Genomic DNA, 20,759 nt, shown 5'->3' with positions numbered 1-20,759 from the left:
GGGTGTGGGTTTGTGAGTGTGAGGGTGTGTTACAGTGAGAGGGTGAGGGGGTGTGAGGGTGAGGGTGTAAGGGTGAGGGTGTGAGGGTGAGAGGATATGATGGTGAGGGTGACAGGGTGAAGGTGACTGGAGTGAGGGGGTGTGAGGGTGAGGGGGTGTGAGGGTGTGAGGGTTTGTGATGGTGAGTGGGTGTGAGGGTGGGGGTGTAAGGGTGAGGGATTGTGAGGGTGAGTGAGGGGTGTTAGTGTGAGGAGGTTGTGAGAGTGAGAGGGTTGTGAGGGTGAGGGGGTGTGAGGGTGAGGGTGAGGGAGTGAGGGTGAATGAGGGTATGTGAGGGTGAGGGTGTGTGATGGTGAAGGGGTGTGAGGGTGCAGGGGTGTGAGGGTGAGGGGGAGTGAGGGTGAGGGGGTGTGAGGGTAAGGGGGTGTGAGGGGGTATGAGTTTGAGGGGGTGGCTGAGGGTGTGTGAGGGTGAGGGGTGTGTGAGGGTGAGGGTGTGCGAGGGTGAGGGGGTGAGAGGGTGTGAGGGGTTGAGGGTGTGAGGGTGAGGGTGTGTAAGGGTGAGGGGGTGTGAGGTTAAGGGGGTGGTATTGTGAGGGGGTGTGGGGGTGTGGTGGTGTGGGGTGTGAGGGTGTGAGGATGCGAGGGTAAGGGTGTGAGGGTGAGGGTGACGGGGGTGAAGGTGATGGGTGTGAGGGTGAGGGGGTGTGAGGGTGAGGGGCTGTGAGGGTGACAGTGTGTGAGGGTGACAGGGTGTGTGAGGGTGTGTGTGAGGGGTGAGGGTGAGGGGGGTGAGGGTGAGGGTGAGGGGGTGTGAGGGTGAGGGTGTGAGGGTGAGGGGGGTGTGAGGGTGAGGGGGTGTGAGGGTGAGAGGGTGTGTGAGGGTAAGAGGGTGTGTGAGGGTGAGTGAGGGTGAGAGGGTGAGTGAGAGTGAGGGTAAGTGAGGGTGAGGGTGTGTGAGGGTGAGGGTGTGAGGGTGAGGGGGTGTGAGAGTGAGGGGGTGTGAGAGTGAGAGGGTGTGTGAGGGTGAGAGTGAGGCAGTGTGGGAGTGTGAGGGGGTGAGGGTGAGGGTGAGGGTGAGGGGTGTGAGGGTGAGGGGGTGTGTGAGGGTGATGGGTGTGAGGGAGTGTGAGGGTGAGGGTGTGTGAGGGTGAGGGTGTGTGTGAGGGGGTGTGAGGGGTGTGAGGGTGAGGGTGTGTGTGAGGGTGAGGGTGTGTGTGAGGGTGAGGGTGTGTGAGATTGAGGGGTGTGTGAGGGTGAGGGGGTGTGAGGGGGTAGGGGGTGAGGGTGAGGGGGTGTGAGGGTGAGGGGGTGTGAGGGTGTGCGTGTGGGGTTGTGTGGGTGAGGTGGTATGAGGGTGACAGTGTGAGGGTGAGGGGGTGTGATGGTGAGGGGGTGTGAGGGTGAGGGTGTGTGAGGGTGTGAGTGTGTGAGGGTGAGGGTGTGAGGGTGAGTGTGGGTATGTGATGGTATGTGAGTGTGATGGTGTGAGAGGGTGTGTGACGGGGTGTGAGGGTGAGGGTGTGTGTGAGGGTGAGGGGGTGTGAGGGTAAGGAATGTGAGGGTGTGGGGGTGTGAGGGTGAGGGGGTGTGAGCGTGAGGGGGTGTGAGGGTGAGGGGATGTGAAGGTGAGGGTGTGGGGTTGTGAGGTGGTGTGGGGTGTGAGAGGATGAGGGGGTGTGAGGGGGTGTGAGGTTGAGGGTATGAGGGTGAGGGGGTGTGAGGGTGAGGGGGAGTGAGGGGGTGTGAGGGTGAGGGGGTGTAAGGGTGTGAGGCTGAGGGGGTGTGAGGGTGAGGGTGTGTGAGGGTGAGGGTGTGTGAGGGTGTGTGAGGGTGAGAGGGTTTGTGATGGGGTTTGTGAGGGTGAGGGTGAAGGGGTGTGAGGGTGAGGGGATAGGAGGGTGAGAGGGTGTGTGAGGATGAGAGTGTGAGTGAGGGTGAGGGTAAGTGAGGGTGAGGGGGTGTGAGAGGGTGAGGGTGAGGGGGTGTGAGGGTGAGGGGGTGTGAGAGTGAGGGTGTGAGGGTGAGGGGGTGTGATGGTGAGGTGGTGTGAGAGTAAGGGGGTGTGTGAGGGTGAGGGAGTGAGGGTGTGGGGGTGTGAGTGTGAGGGTGTGAGAGGGGGTGTGAGGGGTGCATGAGGGTGAGGGTGTGTGAGGGTGTGGGGTTGTGAGCGTGAAGGGGTGTGAGCGTGAGGGGGTGTGAGGGTGAGGGTGAGGCAGTGTGAGAGTGTGAGGGGGTGAGGGTGAGGGGTGTGAGGGTGTGTGTGAGGGTGAGGGGTGTGAGGGAGTGTGAGGGGGTGTGAGGGTGAGGGTGAGGGGGTGTGAGGGTGAGGGTGTGTGTGGGGATGAGGGTGTGTGAGAGTGAGGGGTGTGTGAGGGTGAGGGGGTGTGAGGGGGTAGGGGGTGAGGGTGAGGGGGTGTGAGGGTGTGGGTGTGGGGTTGTGTGGGTGAGGTGGTATGAGGGTGACAGGGTGAGGGGGTGAGGGGGTGAGGGTGAGGGGTTGAGGGTGAGGAGGTGTGAGGGAGTGTGAGGGTGAGGGGTGTGAGGGGGTGTGATGGTGAGGGTGTGTGAGGGTGTGAGGGTGTGAGGGTAAGGGTGTGAGGGTGAGTGAGGGTATGTGATGGTATGTGAGTGTGATGGTGTGGGAGGGTGTGTGATGGGGTGTGAGGGTGAGGGTGTGTGAGGGTGAGGGGGTGTGAGGGTGAGGAATGTGAGGGTGTGGGGGTGTGAGGGTGAGGGGGTGTGAGGGTGAGGGGGTGTGAGGGTGAGGGGGAGTGAGGGTGTGTGAGGGTGAGGGGGTGTAAGGGTGTGAGCGTGTGAGGCTGAGGGGGTGTGAGGCTGAGGGGGTGTGAGGCTGAGGGTGTGTGAGGGTGAGGGTGTGTGAGGGTGAGAGGGTTTGTGATGGGGTTTGTGAGGGTGAGGGTGTGAGGGGATGTGAGGGTGAGGTTGAAGGGGTGTGAGGGTGAGGGTGTGGGGTTGTGAGGTGGTGTGGGGTGTGAGAGGATGAGGGGGTGTGAGGGGGTGTGAGGTTGAGGGTATGAGGGTGAGGGGGTGTGAGGGTGAGGGGGAGTGAGGGGGTGTGAGGGTGAGGGGGTGTAAGGGTGTGAGGCTGAGGGGGTGTGAGGGTGAGGGTGTGTGAGGGTGAGGGTGTGTGAGGGTGTGTGAGGGTGAGAGGGTTTGTGATGGGGTTTGTGCGGGTGAGGGTGAAGGGGTGTGAGGGTGAGGGGATAGGAGGGTGAGAGGGTGTGTGAGGATGAGAGTGTGAGTGAGGGTGAGGGTAAGTGAGGGTGAGGGGGTGTGAGAGGGTGAGGGTGAGGGGGTGTGAGGGTGAGGGGGTGTGAGAGTGAGGGTGTGAGGGTGAGGGGGTGTGATGGTGAGGTGGTGTGAGAGTAAGGGGGTGTGTGAGGGTGAGGGAGTGAGGGTGTGGGGGTGTGAGTGTGAGGGTGTGAGAGGGGGTGTGAGGGGTGCATGAGGGTGAGGGTGTGTGAGGGTGTGGGGTTGTGAGCATGAAGGGGTGTGAGCGTGAGGGGGTGTGAGGGTGAGGGTGAGGCAGTGTGAGAGTGTGAGGGGGTGAGGGTGAGGGGTGTGAGGGTGTGTGTGAGGGTGAGGGGTGTGAGGGAGTGTGAGGGGGTGTGAGGGTGAGGGTGAGGGTGAGGGGGTGTGAGGGTGAGGGTGTGGGATGAGGGTGTGTGAGAGTGAGGGGTGTGTGAGGGTGAGGGGGTGTGAGGGGGTAGGGGGTGAGGGTGAGGGGGTGTGAGGGTGAGGGGGTGTGAGGGTGAGGTGGTATGAGGGTGACAGGGTGAGGGGGTGAGGGGGTGAGGGTGAGGGGTTGAGGGTGAGGAGGTGTGAGGGAGTGTGAGGGTGAGGGGTGTGAGGGGGTGTGATGGTGAGGGTGTGTGAGGGTGTGAGGGTGTGAGGGTAAGGGTGTGAGGGTGAGTGAGGGTATGTGATGGTATGTGAGTGTGATGGTGTGGGAGGGTGTGTGATGGGGTGTGAGGGTGAGGGTGTGTGAGGGTGAGGGGGTGTGAGGGTGAGGAATGTGAGGGTGTGGGGGTGTGAGGGTGAGGGGGTGTGAGGGTGAGGGGGTGTGAGGGTGAGGGGGAGTGAGGGTGTGTGAGGGTGAGGGGGTGTAAGGGTGTGAGCGTGTGAGGCTGAGGGGGTGTGAGGCTGAGGGGGTGTGAGGCTGAGGGTGTGTGAGGGTGAGGGTGTGTGAGGGTGAGAGGGTTTGTGATGGGGTTTGTGAGGGTGAGGGTGTGAGGGGATGTGAGGGTGAGGTTGAAGGGGTGTGAGGGTGAGGGGGTAGGAGGGTGAGAGGGTGTGTGAGGATGAGAGTATGAGTGAGGGTGAGGGTAAGTGAGGGTGAGGGTGTGTGAGGGTGAGGGGGTGTGAGAGTGAGGGTGAGGGTGTGAGGGTGAGGGGGTGTTGCGGTGAGGTGGTGTGAGAGTGAGGGGGTGTGTGAGGGTGAGGGAGTGAGGGTGTGGGGGTGTGAGTGTGAGGGTGAGGGGGTGAGGGTGTGGGTGATGGGGTGAAGGTGATGGGGTGAGGGTGAGGAGGTGTGACGGGGTGTGAGAGTGAGGAGGTGTGAGGGTGTGTGATGGTTAGGGTGTGTGAGGGTGATGGTGATGGGGTGAAGGTGATGGGATGAGGGTGAGAAGGTGTGAGGGGGTGTGAGGGTGAGGGGATGTGAGGGTGTGTGATGGTGAGGGGTTGTGAGGGTGAGGGGGTGTGAGGGTGTGAGGGTGAGGGTGTGAGGGTGAGTTAGGGTATGTGATTGTGTGTGAGTGTGAGGGTGTGAGAGGGGGTGTGAGGGGTGCGTGAGGGTGAGGGAGTGTGAGGGTGAGGGTGTGTTAGGGTGAGGGTGTGTGAGGGTGTGGGGGTGTGAGGGTGAAGGGGTGTGAGCATGAGGGGGTGTGAGGGTGAGGGGGTGTGAAGGTGAGGGGGTGGGGTTAGCGAGGGGGTGTGGGGGTGTGATGGTGAGAGGGTGAGGGGGTGAGGGGGTGTGAGGTTGAGGGGGTGAGGCTGAGGGGGTGTGAGGGTGAGGGTGTGTGAGGGTGAGGGTGTGTGAGGGTGAGAGGGTGTATGATGGGGTGTGTGAGGGTTAGGGTGTGAGGGTGTATGAGGGTGAGGGGGTGTGAGGGTAAGGGTGTGAGGGTGAAGGGGTGTGAGGGTAAGGGTGTGTGAGGGTGAGAGTGTGCGTGAGGGTGAGAGTGTGAGTGAGGGTGAGGGTAAGTGAGGGTGTGAGGGTGTGTGAGGGTGAGGGTGTGTGAGGGTGAGGGGGTGTGAGAGTGAGGGTAAGTGAGAGTGTGAGGGTGAAGGTGTGTAAGGGTGAGGGGGTGTGGGAGTGAGGGGGTGTGAGAGTGAGGGGGTGTGTGAGGGTGAGGGTAAGGGAGTGAGGGGTGTGGGTATGTTAGGGGGTGAGGGTGAGGGGTGTGAGGGTGTGAGGGTGAGGGTGTGTGTGAGGGGGTGGGGGTGTGAGGATGTGGGGGGTGAGAGTGAGGGTAAGGGAGGGTGAGGGTGTGTGAGGGTGTGAGGGTGAGGGGATGTGAGAGTGAGGGGGTGTGTGAGGGTGAGGGTGAGGGAGTGAAGGGGTGTGGGTGTGTGAGGGTGAGGGTTGTGAAGGTGTGGGGGTGTGAGGGTGAGGGTGTGAGGGTGTGTGAGGATGAGGGGTTGTGATGGTGAGGGGGTGTGAGGGGGTGTGAGGAAGAGGGGGTGTGAGAGTGAGGGGGTGTGAGGGTTGAGGAGGTAAGTGAGGGTGAGGGTGTGAGGGTGAGGTGGTGTGAGGGTGAGGGGGTGTGGGGTGTGAGGGGTTGAGGGGGTGTGAGGGTGAGCAGGTGTGAGGGGGGGTGTGAGGGTGTGTGAGGGTAAGGGTGTGTGAGGGTGTTGGACCCGGCCTCGTGGCGTGGTCCTCATTGACCCGTAGTAATCCCTCCTGACCCGTGCAGCTCCCCAGGGCCCTGATTCACCCGACCATTCCCTCCATGGCCCACATCCCCGACACTGGGCTTCCCCGTCGTCTCCCTCCATTTTCCCTGGTACCCGAGGCCGATGCCCATGTCCCTGCACTTAAGATGGCTGCCCCGGCCAGGGGGTAGAGCGCTCCCCGTGAGCGAGAGAGGGAGGTGTCGCTCGATCACACCTCCCACCTTCCCTCGAGAGATGAGTTTCGATCACCCATCTGGCCTCCCTGAGGGCTGGCTCCAGGCCTGCTGAGTGTCTGGGATCCCTTCAGACCCAACTTGAAAGGATGAAAGGAGCCGCCGAGGCAGAACCCGCAACAACCGGCTCCCAGGTGCTAAGACCTCTGCCTGCGAGGACTCCGGACATCAAAGTCGAGGAGTCCTATATCAAGGGTTGCTCTGGGATGACCAAGTCAGTTGTATCCTGGACTACGTGAGCCCTGCTGACCTCATCGCGGCTCCTACCGAGCAGAGAAGGACTTCTACTCGACGACCACCTGAGCCCTGCTGACGCTGTCGTGGCTCCCTTGCAACGTAAAGAACCACCTGAGCCCTGCTGACGCTGTCGCGGCTCCCCTGCAACCGTGAGACTCCTGAGCCCTGCTGATTCGATCACGGCTCCCTAAGACCGTAAGAACTGCTACATCCTTACTCGAGCCCTGCTGATTCGATCGCGGCTCAGAGACTATCCTGGTCCGGCTGGACCCAAGATCATCCCATATCCCCCGGCTCGAGGATTGAGAGCTGTGCGCCGGATACGCACCCGCAAGTGACTTTGAACCTTGAGACTGTCCCGCTACCCTACCCCTACCGAGACTCTTTGAGCCCTTGCTCACCTGTACATAAGAATCCGTGGATCATAAAGATCCATTTTTACTTGAAGATATAAAGAACACGTTCGCTTAATCCTACGGTGTGGTGTCCCTTTGTTGAGTGGTGCTAGTGCAGCGCGTACAATCCTAGATTCGAGGTCCTCTCCCTGAGGATCTCCCACCATTACTCGGCTGTGTTCCTAGGAGAGGTGTGTCACAGGGTGGTCAGGTGCCAAGTCTGCCCTCCCCTGAGATCACCCCTCTAACAGATGGTGAGGGTGTGTGAGGGTGAGAGGGTGTGAGGGGTTGAGGGGGTGTGAGGATGAGTGGGTGTGAGGGTGAGGGGGTGTGTGAGGGTGAGAGGGTGTGTGAGGGTGAGAGGGTGAGTGAGGGTGAGGGTGTGGGAGAGTGAGGGTGAGGGTGTGGGAGAGTGAGGGTGTGTGAGGGTGAGAGTGTATGAGGGTGAGGGGGTGTGAGGGTGAGGGGGTGTGAGTGAGGGGGTGTGAAGGTGAGGGCATGTGAGGGGGTGTAAGGGTCAGGGGGTATGTGAGGGTGAGGTTGTGTGTGAGGGTGAGGGTGTGGGGGCGTGAGGGTGAGGGGGTGTGAGGGTGAGGGGGTGTGAGGGTGGGTGAGGGCATGCGTGAAGGTGAGGGTGAGAGGGTATGTGAGGGTGAGAGGGTGTGAGAGGGTGTATGAGGGTGAGAGGGTGTGTGAGGGTGAGAGGGTGTGTGAGGGTGAGGGGGTGTGTGAGGGCAAGGGTGGTTTTCTGTACTGTCTAAATATATGCCCGTGTTTTGCGGCGTTGTAGACTTGTTCCCTGGGTGCACGTGTTTGGGTGGCCGTTCTTTGTGCCATTGACACAAGTACTCCCTGAGGACCTTACAAGGTCAGTGGGTGTTAGCCTTCCAAGCCCTCGTTTCTAGTTAAGCGGGAGGTTGGAGAAGAGGGTGCCTTTGTGCATGGCTGTGTTTTGGGGGGCAATAATAGTGTAAGTCATCCTTGATGTTGCTGGAGCGTTTTGCAGTCGTTTGGTGTTGTGATCAATGTGAGCTGTAAAAAAGACAGGCTGGCGTCTTTTTTGCCCGGCATTGTTTAGTGTTATGTACACTCCTCGATGGCGGATGCAGACAGGCGTTTTTAAAACTTGCGGTCCAGTTGTGGTTGATGCGGAGATTCGTTTCTTGTTAAAACCTGTTTTGATGGTGATCGCCCAGTTGGAGACCGTGGGTGCCTTTCTGCTGAGCTCTGAGGGCATCTGAAGAGAGCGGCTCCTTCCCACTGTGATTAAACAAACATATGCCCCTTTTTTGTTGACGTACTTTGGATGGAAACCCTGGAGCGAATGCGCTTGAGGCCGCGCGGATGAGGCTCGGAGACGGGCAGGAGGCTGAAGCTTTTCACAATAAAACATGGCCACTGGATGGCAGTGAGTATCCACCACATTAAACAAGCATGCAGTCAGGCTGATACAAAGAAGCCTCTCCGAGCAGTGAAAAACAAGCTCTCGGCATTGCGTGGGGGGGGAGCGGAGCGGATTCCTTTGAAGCCTGATGGGGGCGGGGGATCGGATCCTTTGAAGTCTGATGCCAAGGCTCACAAGCTGATAACAAATGGTGTGTGATGTGCACGTGCCTGGCTCACATGAACTGTATTGACTACGCTGTTTGGGGAGACTTTTCGGACCCTTGCTATAATCTCGCCTACCATCCCTACGGGATGGAATAGACGAGACCTAAAAATAGTTGCATGTGATCTCAGCCCGTCTTTGTCTCCCATCTGGTGCTGGCGCCACTCCTGCTGCGTTGGGCTCTGGCTGTGCAAATTCATCATCATCGTCCTCAGAGTCCGTTAATTCAACTTCTGTACCTTTCTTATTGGCAAGGTTATGCAGCATAGCACAAGTTGCGATGATCTTGCAGCAGATGATGGGTGTGTATTGACGTGCACCTCCACTTTTGTGGAGGCAGCGGAACCTGCTTTTCAATAGTCCAAAGGTGCACTCCACAATGTTGCGTGTTGATTTGTGAGCCACATTGTATCGTCTCTCACTTGGGGTCGATGGGTTTAGGTAAGGAGTGAGGATGAATGACTGCACAGCATAAGCGTGATCACCTATGTGGGGAAGACAGTGTCATTAATAACAGTCATCAACACATTCATCTGCAGTATACATCAGGGTGTGTCGCAGTGATTTACCTAGCAGGTATCCTTCTCCAAATTCTACCACAGCCAGGCATGTGTCGATCCCACTGTTCTGGAAAATGTATGAGTCGTGGGTGCTCCCAGGAAATTTGACCACAATGTGCTTGATTAAGTTGGCTGCATCGCAGATTACCTGCACATTAATGGAGTGGATGGATTTTCTGTTTCGGTAGATGTACTCAGTGGCTTCAGGTGGGCAGATTGGAATGTGTGTCCCATCAATGCACCCTATAACATGCGGGAACTGTGCCTTTTGGTAAAAGTCTGTCTTGGTTTTCTGCAGTGCCTGTATGGTTGGGAAGCTTATGTAGTGATTCATTCTCTGCATCATGGCATCCAGAAACTTGTTAAAGAAATGGGACAGGCAACTCTGTGACACCCCACTTGCCGCAGCTATCACCCCCTGGTAACTGCCAGATGCAAGTAGGTGTAGGCTACAGGACACCTGCACATGTGGTGGTATAGCGTGCGCCCTTGGTGTTGGATGCTCCAGAAGTGAGTGCAGGTCCCTTATCAGGTCCAGGATGGTTTGGTGGTGTAGCCTGTACCTTTCATGGATCTCTGCCTTAGTCAGTTGAAAAAGTGTGATGTGCTGTCTGTAAAAGCACTCCTCCCATCTCCAGATCCTCACTCCTGTTGCCTGTAGCAGTAGCCGCCTTGCAAAAACATAGAGGGCCGCCATAGTGATCACACTGTTGCCTTTTGGGGCTGTTTAAATACAGTGCACCTGATTACCACCTGCTTTGAGTCAGTGGTAGTTACTGACTCTTAAATACGAATATTTGGAAATCTCTGTTCTCGTTTTTACCATTTCTTATTTACCGATTCGGTATTTGGGTGTTTGGTAAATCCGAATCGGTTAATTAGAAATCGGTCGATTCCTTATTACCGATTCCTTTCCTACATTGGGGATTGCTATATACCGGTCGGTAACGCTGAAATCTACCGCTTTTCCGTATTACCTAGCGGTATTTGTAGGAGAGTAGGGTCTGCTTTCCTATGGTCACCCCACTTTTTGCTTTTTGCTTCACTGGTTTCCAACTTAATGTGGCTGTGGGCCTGCTAATCAGACCCACAGCCCTGCTGTTCTCTCTCTAAATTTCACACCATGTACTTTAGGTACATCACCAATTGGGAATTGGGTCACTCTTGTGAGTCCCTGTACAGTGTACCATAGGTACCCAGGGCATAGGTGCACCCAAGGCCTACCAGGGGCCTACCAGGGGCTACAGCAAATCTTTTGCCACCCCTGGCTGGCCATCCAAACTGACACAACTGGCTTATCACTCAGCTGGGGCAAGGTCGTGTAATCACCCCTTGCTTAGGTATAGTATTCCTATACCTACCATTATATATAGACACATATGCACCTGTAAGTCACTCCTATGGCAGGCCTTAACAATCCTGAAGGCAGAGTGCTTGGTTTTATGTGAGATGGTGCTCTAGCATGAGCTGAGCCTGTCTGCGGCTTTCGGAACCATGTACTTATAACTGTTCTATGATATTGCCATACCATATACTCTTAAGTGCATTATAATCTTCACGGTTAAATGCTAACTTTGGTTTGGCTTTATCAAAACATGTCGTGTAAGGTGTCATACACTTTGGAATACTACCCCCTTGCCAGTTCTGGCGACGGGGGTAGCATTCCACCCTTCTAGAGGGAGAAGACATGTTGTTCCTACTAATCCCGGTTAAAGTTAACCAGAGCCTCAGCATCACAAAATGGAGGCTGCTGCCACAGACACAAGTCTGACCTCCTGCTGCTGGGAATCCTTCCAGCGAGGGAGGCTTGGACAATAGGTTTCCTGTCTTGGGAGGTGTTAGCACCACCCCAGACAGGCCATAGTGTATTGGGGCAGGGAGGGCTGAATGAAATGTGACACTGCCTGGGGCACACAAGGTGTTCCAGGCATAGTGCGGTTCACACCGGTGCTGGGCACTCCAGCCCCAGCTCTGGTGCAAAACTGGACAAAGGGAAAGGGGTGTAACCACCCCCTTCCCTGGCCTCACCCATAGGAGGGACCTAGCAGGTAATCCAGACCCTAAATTTGGTATATAGGTAGGAGCTGAGTCCCAAGACTTTAGATTTATCCTGACTGAAACTTGAAACAAAACTCTGGACCTTAGACGTTCTTCCTGAAGATAGAAGACTGAAGAATCTCCCTTCTGGTCAAAGAGTGACCACCCTGTGCAAGGAGGCACCATCAAGCGATCAACGGTTTGCTTTGTCGAAGCTCCCACCGGAGCCCGAGCGCAGAGCCTGACAAGACCCAGACTTCCAGACTTCCAACAGCCCAATCCATAGTCACAGCAAAGCTGAGACCCTTGGATGCAAAGAGAGACGTGGGACCGGCCATCTTGGAAAACCAGCGAATTGCTTTCCGTGCAACTTCTGAGGTACCCTCGAAGTTGTGCATTGGGGATTGAAAAGCCCCAGCCCCGAGCACCAACTGCACCGAAGATCAGCCCTCCACACTCCACGAGTTCTGCGTGGAGCCCTTCTGCATTTTCCTGCTCGACGCTTCTGTCCGGTCACTTGCCCGTTGGCTAGTGGCCTCTGTGACGATGAACCTTTGAATTTACACTGCTGGTCTGGTTGCTCCAGACTGGCCCCTGCTTCCCTGAAAAGGAGAAGCCCATCAGTCCTTGCTGGTCTGAACCGTAAGCCATCTTCGATTCCTGCGTGGGTTGCCTTTGCAAAAGGCTTGTTGCTCCAATCCGGAAGCCGACACTGCCGACAGTGAGAGCCTTCGTGGGACAGTCCGTATCCAGCTTCTGGTCGCCGTCGACACCTCCTGGTCCACATGGCTGCAGAGTCAAACTTCACGACATCACCTGATCGCATCCCGAAATTGCCTGGTTTCTTCCTGGTTCCTTCCTGGTCACTGGCTAGTGACCCAGACTCTGTCCCCTCTGCTTTCAGGTACTCTTCATCCTCGATCCGCCCTTGGATCCAACTGGACACTTCCCTCCTGTTCGCCTGCAGCATCTTTCTTCAAGGCTCCATAGGATTCAGAGACAAAAAACGGACACACTTTGACACCTATGCACCCGCTTCCTGTGGGTGAGGTAACGCGAGTGCTTCGGGGATGTATGTCAGTACAATGCGATCTAAAAGATCGCGGTACTTGACAATGCGGGCATTACAACGCATGTCGTTACAACGGCTTCCGTTGGAGGGTGCGGATTTTGGAATCTTCTAATTTTATATTCCAACCCCAGTTCACGTAACAGTAGGGAAGGTGTTGGAATATAAAATTACAACATTCTTTGCCCAACAGCGCCATCCAGCGCAAGTTGTAGTAACGACTTGCGTTGTAATGGCAGCGTTCTAAAGGCACTGTGGTGTAAACACCGCGTTCTAAACGATGTTTCCTGTACTTCGGTGCTTCTGTGGGTATTTACTATCCTAGTGTCTAACTTTCAAGTAGCTTTCTCCTTGTCCATCCGGAAGTGACCTAAAAGAACTAGTTTCCAATTCTTTCGTTCCCATCATAACTCTATGGTAACCCGTGTGTGTGTAAAGACACTGCACACGCACCCCGTGGGCCTCCTGCTCCCTAACCTTTGGTAGTACAGCGTAGCCCCAGCGATTATCCAGGCCCTAGGCCTATCATTTGTTCGTGAAGTGGTTCTTATACCACTATTTTAGTATATGGTTTGAAGTGCCCCTAGGGCATTACTGTATTTTGTGCAACTTATTGTATGATAATTAAGTATCTTGTTATGTGCTTGCGCCTCTGCTCTCATAAAGAGTTCAGAGGATTAATTTAGTAATAAATACATATATATTTTAGATATATAACCTGTGTGGTGTCCTTTCATTTGGTATTAAAGGGGTTACATATGGTAAAACAGCTGGCTTCACATGCCCTCTTGAGTTTAGCCTAAGACTGCTTTGTCCATGCTACCACTAGGATAGCTGGTCTATAAGGTTGACTTTACAACCATCACCACAAGGGTTGTTTGGACTGATACAGGGTGCCCACTAGAATAGTGGACATCACATATCAGGCCAACTTCTCACAGTATTTGGCTACTTACATCTGGCCCTAGATCTCCTCTTTTAAACTCAATGTTATTTGCATGTCACCTCGTGCCTGCATAGGCTTTCATTTTCTGCTTGTTAACCAAGCCCTTTGTACAAGTGATGTTCGCAATTTCTCCTCTTTTGTTGGCCACATAGCAGGATCTTGGTGGTCATTCCTCTCCTGAACATCACAGTTGCAGGACTTTTGCCCTTGGTTGAGTGAATGGTTGAACAATAGACTTGTAGGGTAGGATTCAGTACAGTTTTAAATTAAGCCTCTCAGGTGTTGCAGGCTGTACTGCTTTCTTTAACATACTCATAAAATGCTCAATGAGTCCATTGTCCTGTGGCCATAAAGGTGTTCTCTACTGATGGTTTATGTTTAGATGCTCCAAGAAAAACTTGAATTCTTAAATGTTAAAAGGCAGGCCATTATCAGACTTTAAAATGGCTGGAACTCCCCATTTTGCAAAGATGCAATCTAGTCTCTCAATGACTCACTCATGACTTGTGGACGAGAGATCTTCTATTGAAAGAAAGCGTGAATAATCTTCCACAATTACCATCAGATGAAGTTCATGGCTATTCTCTCCCATGCATGCTTACGGAGTTCTGACATGTTAAGGGTATGTTGGGTAATATTTATAGAAAGGCAGTTACATAGATGATAGTCCTTAAGTTCTTTTTCACCCTCTCATCCAAATATGGAAAACAAATTTGGTCTTGTAGAGCTGTTTCGGTGACAACAATACCACAATGTCCTTCATGAGTTATTTTGATTATTTTCTGTGGCAGACTCTCCGGAATCAGAATTCTCAACCCTCGCAGTATAACTCCTTCCTGAGTTATGGACAGTTCATCTGTAAGAATTATGAGTTTTTGATTTTTACCTTCACTGGTGAGAGGTCTTGTGTGTCAAATGTGGAATTATATTTTTCTTCTTTAGCATGTCACTATCATGGCTCATGGCAGTGATGATCTCGGCTACCGATATAGAAGTTGGTGTATTCAATTTTATAATGAAGTTAATGTAGACCTCAGCCGTCTTGGTTGGAGTATCCTGACCCTGTATAGGCAATCTTGAAAAGTAGTAAGCAAGGTTATGATTCTTCCCTGGATGATGCACAATGGTATAATGGCACTCTTGTAATCGTAGTCTCACAGTTCAATGCAAGGAGACATCTTGGCTTTTGGATTGGTAAAGATAATCAGTAAAGCTTGATGATCCGTTACCAGCGTTAAAGGCTTTCTGCACAGGAATAAATGGAAATGTTCACAAGCCCATATTTCTCAGGTTGTGAGTAAGTATGTTCTGTGCATATGCCACAATATGCCTTCAACCATTTGGGTGTCCGTTGTGCTGCGTAAGAATAGCGCCTAACCTGACTGGGCTAGCATCAATAACAACATCTGTATGAAGCTTTGGATTGAAGTAGGCCATTTCAGCAGCACTTTCAATAGCTTATACAATGTTCTTGAAACTTCTCTCATATTCTTGCAACCATTTAAATAAAACAAATCTTCCTTAACGCTGAAGAAATGAACGTATTATAGAAACAGCTTGTGTGGGATCAGCATTTGACAGTGCTTGTACTTTTGCAGGATCAGGTGTCATACTGCCTTCTGAAAAGATATGGCCAAAGAACTTTAACTTTGTCTTGTGGAACTTGCTCTTGTCTACATTTAAAGTGAAACCTGAATCAGTAAGTAAACGTCATACTTGTGTGAGAGCTCTATCATGCTCCTTCTGTGAAGCCCTGAAATACAATAGGTCATCGCTATAATCAAATGTATTCACAACAGTCTACATGACACATCGAAGGACATCTTGGAAAAGTTTCACAGCCCATGACACACCAAAACTGAGTCTCTTGTATTGAAACAAACCAAAATGTTTAGGAAAGGTTGTAATGCACCTGTAATCTTCTCTGAATTCCAACTGATGATAACCTTTATTTAAATCAAGGCAAGAGAAGACCTTTGCACTATTTAATTGCGTCATCAATGTGTGGACCTGAATGCCGTTCTCGTTCAATTGCCTTGTTTGCTTGACGCATGTCAACACATATGAGTAGAGCTCCTTCACGGTCTTTTTTGGGTAGATATCCATGGCATCAGACAATCTGAATGCTCAATAGTGCCATGCTTAAGTAAAAATTCAAGATATTTTTCCACAGCTCTGTGGCTTAGCTAGACACTTGGCCGCCCAAGGCAGCCCTATGTGAGAGCGGGTAGGGGGTGCTGGCAAATCCGCACCGGGTGCATGTTAGAGCGGGGGTTGCTGGCAATTCCACCTTGCGACGGCCGTAGGTAATGGGGGAGGCTGCTCCTCCAAAACTCATGTCACCTAGGGCGGACTGCCCCCCTTGCTACGCCACTGGAACTACGTCTTGTAAATGAAAAGCACTTTGTCTATCTCTGAGCACCAGGACAAACATCTTCATTAATATGCTATTTTACTTTCATAGTCTTAAGTTTTCCAAAACCATGAAACAACTAAGGGGATTGACTTACTATTTCATTATGAGAATTCATGTTGCAGTTACCTGATATCAGTCCCATATTAGCAACTGTTCTGAAACTGAGCAGACAGGCACTTGACACAGTATCTTGGAGCACAAGGATGGGTGCTTGCACCTTCGTTTTCTTGTGTTTCATTGTTGCTACAAATGCACCATGGCTTTTAATAGCATTGATGCAGCCAATGAGTACACTTTGGTTTTCAATAGCATAAGACATAGCAATGGGGATAATTCATTGTGTCTCTCTTCAGGTGTTATGTTTATCGATGCATCACTGTCGATGATGATAGGTATCAAACAACCATTTATTTTCAATGTAATCTTCGGATAATGTTTGTATGACTTGGGTGCTTTGGCATGTCGACTTATCTTTGACTGACATTTTACCTCACATGTAGCCAGTTCTACATGCCCACGTTTCTATGAGGTAAACATCGACATGGCACAACCATCAACCATCGTACTCACTTTTACTTGATATTGAGGTGTACAAACTATTTGACATTGATTTAGATGATGATCGACTTCGTTCAGTGTCAATTTGCCTCAATTTATGCCACCACTTGGCCTTGTGAGTGTGCGTTAAATGTTGCCTCTGGAATGGTATGGCGGCGATTTTGTCTTCACACCATGATGCACCTACTTTTTCCTTCCCTTTACACACTGTCACAAAATGGTTCTCTAACACAGAGCATTGTCCAATGGCAGGACATTTACCTTCATGTGGAAACGAAAATCCACATTTAAAACATAATTTTTTTTATGTGTAGACATCATTTTGTGTCTTTCAGTCTTTTGCTTTGGCTTACTTTTTATACTCATGACTGATTCACTCTGGGCACCTCCGACATCCATGTCAGCAGCTTGTCTTTCAGCATGCTCCTCAGCTCTGGCTGCCATCAACACTCACTCCAGACTATGTGTTTCTCTCAACATTCATTGTCTGAATGAATCCGACAAGCATCCATTAATAACTCTAAGACATATAGCTTCTTCAGCATTAAATTAATTGAACTTTCAGTGTTTGATGAGGGTATCGAGTCTCTCCACATATTCATCAATGGTTTCACCAACTTTTTGGTGTTCTTGACTGAACATGCATCTTATGTAATCAACTTCTGGCACTGGATTGAACTTGAGATTCAACGTTTCTTTAATCTGATGGTTTGTGATTTGTTCGTCAGTTCGCAGGATTTTCTTTATGACTTCTTTTTACACCATCTCTTTCAAGATTGTAGAGGTATTTGATAATCTTTATGTTATCAAACTCTTCAAGTGCATCAATTAACTCTTCAAATGTCTCTATCCACATGGTCCATCTATCGCCAATATTTTGCTTTTTGGCAGTATTAAAAAGTGGTGGTGACTTCAGGAACGCAACATCATTGTAGACCAGTGTGTGACTTACCGACACCGCTGGTGGATCACTGTGACTTGGTTTAGTTAATTATCTGTGAGATCTTTCTATGTGCTGTTCTCTGAATTATCTTTAATGAGAGCATGAAACATGACTTTCTTCGCAGCCATCTGAGAAATTTCACTATTCGAAGAGTGGCTCTCAGCTATTTATTCTTTAAAGAGCTGTAAAGCTGTTCTGAGACCCACTCTGCTGTTTTGGTGGCTGGCCACTTTGGTATGGATGATTAAGTAAGAACAACCCAGGCACTTATCCCTGATCCACTTCACCAAGTGCTGTGGTACGGTGATATTCTTTAAGGAATTCGGCAAGTCATTTATTTCTTTTCTTCTAAATGTCAATTTGCGTTGTCTGACACCTAGCTGATCTCTTTCTTGCAGTGCTTCTGTTCACAGTGTTCTTTTGCAAGTTATGATTATCAGCGAGCTTCGCAAACCAGGTTGAATCTGCTTTCATCATTAACACTCCATAAAATGTACAACTTTATAATGCATGGCAGCATTGTACCTTTATGTATTACCTGACCAGCAGGTCTTGGCCAATGACGTGTAGATTCTTTGCAGCACTTTTATTGTCTTCAACTGCTTTATATCGACTGGAACAGCGCTTTGACTCCACATACATGAAGTATTGAATCCGTACTTCAACAGCGACACATGTGTCAAGCACAAGCAGTTTGCTTGGACCACAGCAAACTCTCAGGGAGAGTACGTCGTTCTTTGGGTTACTTATCCCATATCTTGTCGCAAGTTTTTGCACCTTCCCCAGGCCTGGGTACCTACTAACACTCTGCCACAGAAGGAGCTCAATATTACACGCCTTCATTCTTCTGATGTAACTGCGAGTTCAACATTCTAAAACAAGCTTTCATTACATTTCCTCCCATTGCTCCATCCCAGGTGTAGGTCTGTACAGGGATGTTGTTGTAGCAGCCCTACGACGAAGCAGGCCACCATTACTGGGTAAGGGCATTGTTATAAAACCTTGCATTTACCTAAACTGGTGTGTTTGAACACCCACCGTTCCTCCTTTTCCTCTTTGTAGGGCTACTCTGACACCTACGTCTACAGAGTCAGTTAGGAGCCAAAAGGGTTCCGTCATAAAACTCGTAAGACACTACGGGGGTTGAATTTTTAACAATGAAATCCATTGGATAACCTGTGTTCTCTTGAATTTCAGTTCCAGTAACAGAAAAACACCTGCATCATTGTTCAACACAATACCAACTGCGTTGTTGTGTGAAATCTCACTGTTCTTGCACGTTGGAGACCAGTCTTGCATATCACTTCTGTATTTAGAAAGCCAGTGTTGGGCTTGGCAGCTGTCTTGTGGGCAGCCTGTGTTGGGTGGCCATCATATTCATGAAACACAGCACCTCAGAGCTGGCTCTTGAAAAACTCTGTGCATTTAAGTCTTGGGGAGAGGATGTAGCCTTACAGCTAGAGCGGTGGACTTCAAAGCTGGAGAACCAGGTTCGAGTCTCGGCAGGGATGCTCAACAACCTGTGATTCTGGGCAAATCACTTAATCTCCCTGCAAGTAACAAAAATAAATGTGTCCGCCTGTAATGCAAATGATGCTAATGTAAAGCACTCTGATACCTGATACCTTTGGGTCAAGTTCGCGCTATATAAAACTCTGAAAAAAAAATCTTACTATGACTTTTCCACCAGACAGAGGCCATCTGAGAACAGGGGGACTTGTTTACCTTCTATGAGTCACCATTGTGTTTTGACTTTCCTCCTATTAATCTTCTTCCACATTGGTGGCTGTGCAGAAGTCTTATTACAGGGCTGCCAAGAAGTGCATCGGCAGGACCGAATAGCAGAAATAAATAGAACATGTCACTTATGGTAGGATTTATGATTCGAAAGACACCATTCTGAAGGTTTCCTACGGTTAAGTCTGGTGAGAAGATACAGATAAATCATAGAACAGAAAAGTAGCCACCAGAAGAGATGGAGGGTGAGATGCAATGGAATATTTCAACCTCCTTTGACTTATGTTTTTTTTCCTAACAAGCAGAATGCATCCCTGAGACTGTAGTGGGCACATTAGCATTGCATATCCCTCTCACACCAAAACTGTATTTGTCTTAACTGATTTCAATTGTATCAGCCTTTGAAGACATTTGATCTCACACTCCTTTGGAATTCAAAATAGTTGGGAGGTATGTCTAGTAGGTAATCCCTAGGAGGGAGAGTTTGCCTGGGTGGTGGTGGGTAAAGTGCTATATTAGATGCTGCTAGATATTTGAGACAGAGAGCTCAAGCGGGTGATCAAAGAGAGCAGCAGTATATAGTGCAGGTAAAGCGTATGGAAAAGAACAATTTGCAGGAAAAGGAAGTGACGCATGAGCAAGTGAGCTGCAGACAGAGAGAGAGAGAAATAGTTGTTGTGGCTTTCAATGCTACCAGTGAGTTTTCTATCTCAGTTCTGTACAGCACGCTTGTATCGCGTAGCCAGTGGCGGCTGGTGACATTTGAAAGTGATGTGGCATAAAAGTTCTGGATAAGTGCCCAGTGCAGAGCGAGCGTAGCGAGTGAGCCGGCCTGCCAGAGTCGGGTCCAGGGGTTCTCCCCCCGAGGAAATTTTGGAAAAGAGTGGGCAAATAGTTCATTTTCAAGCAGATGTGAGTAAACAAGAAGGTTAATAAACCAATTTTGAAAGTGTAGTTAATAAAAAGGGGCCTTCATATATTGCGTGTTCTTTCAAATGACAATCTTGGCCACTTTAACACTCTTGAGCCATAATGCTTTAAGTGTCTGACTTGTGCAGCAAACAGAACAGCCAGCATGAAATGTACCCTTTTACTGATGTTTCTGATATGGTAATATGGGTATTTTTCTTGCATTTGAAAGTGCATTGAAGCAATGTACAGCAGGGGCACATTGGCTTGGTAGTATGTAGAATGAGGTTCTTCGTGCTCCCTATTTCTACACTGTTCATCTCAAGCCCCTCACCGCCTGTGTCCTGCAGCCTAGGATCTCCCAGGCTGACAGACAGGGGCTCCTCCTGTCCTGAGTATACTCCAGGAGTCAATTGTCCAGTGCTTGGAAACAGCAGAAATCCCTGTCTGTCACACTAAGCTAACAGGCCGTGTTCTCCTCGGCTAAGCCTCCCCTTGGTTCACTCAGGCCAGCAGGATGGCTCAGCGAGATGAACGTAGCCGTAAAAATAAAATGTCACCTCCCCAAACAGCGCAGATGCCTGCCAGGCGTATCGACGGACAGAGCGATGCACCATCTTCCTGAGCTGTAGCCAGGTGAGGAGCGGCGCTTATCCTCCATACTCTAGAGGTATGAGGACTGTATCAGGTGAAACCTTTTTTGATTTTTTATGCACTCACTCGTTTATGAAGCAGTAGCAAGGTAGAATATTGGTCCTGAAGAAGCAGGAGATACCGGTAGGATCTATGAACTGCAGAAACATGTCGACCTCAATACACACGCAGTAGATATTTGTTTTGAACTACTGTTACTTTGCACTTGATGTTTTTAATTTTGGAAGTGGTTTGCTTTCTAAATAAAAGGGTTTTTTGCATCCACTCTCCAATTTTAATAATTAGCACTTTCACTCACCATTTATGTTTAGCACTGCTTTCAGTTACTACTATCTAGAACACTTATACCTGCAGGGTGGACAAACCACTCTGTGTAATGGCCCAAATGATGACCAGGGCGGTTCAGAGCGTGTAACTGATGGGAACATAATCACACAGTGATCAGTCCCTATGCATTTCACTGGTTCCACAGGGTTATACTTTTTGCAGATTAGACACATTTGAACACAGAGTTGGTAGTCCTTCTAGACTCAAA

Source organism: Lissotriton helveticus, chromosome 5_1, assembly GCF_964261635.1.
Source record: "Lissotriton helveticus chromosome 5_1, aLisHel1.1, whole genome shotgun sequence".
Classification (NCBI taxonomy): Eukaryota; Metazoa; Chordata; class Amphibia; order Caudata; family Salamandridae; genus Lissotriton; species Lissotriton helveticus.
Note: the sequence above shows the minus strand (reverse complement) of the source record.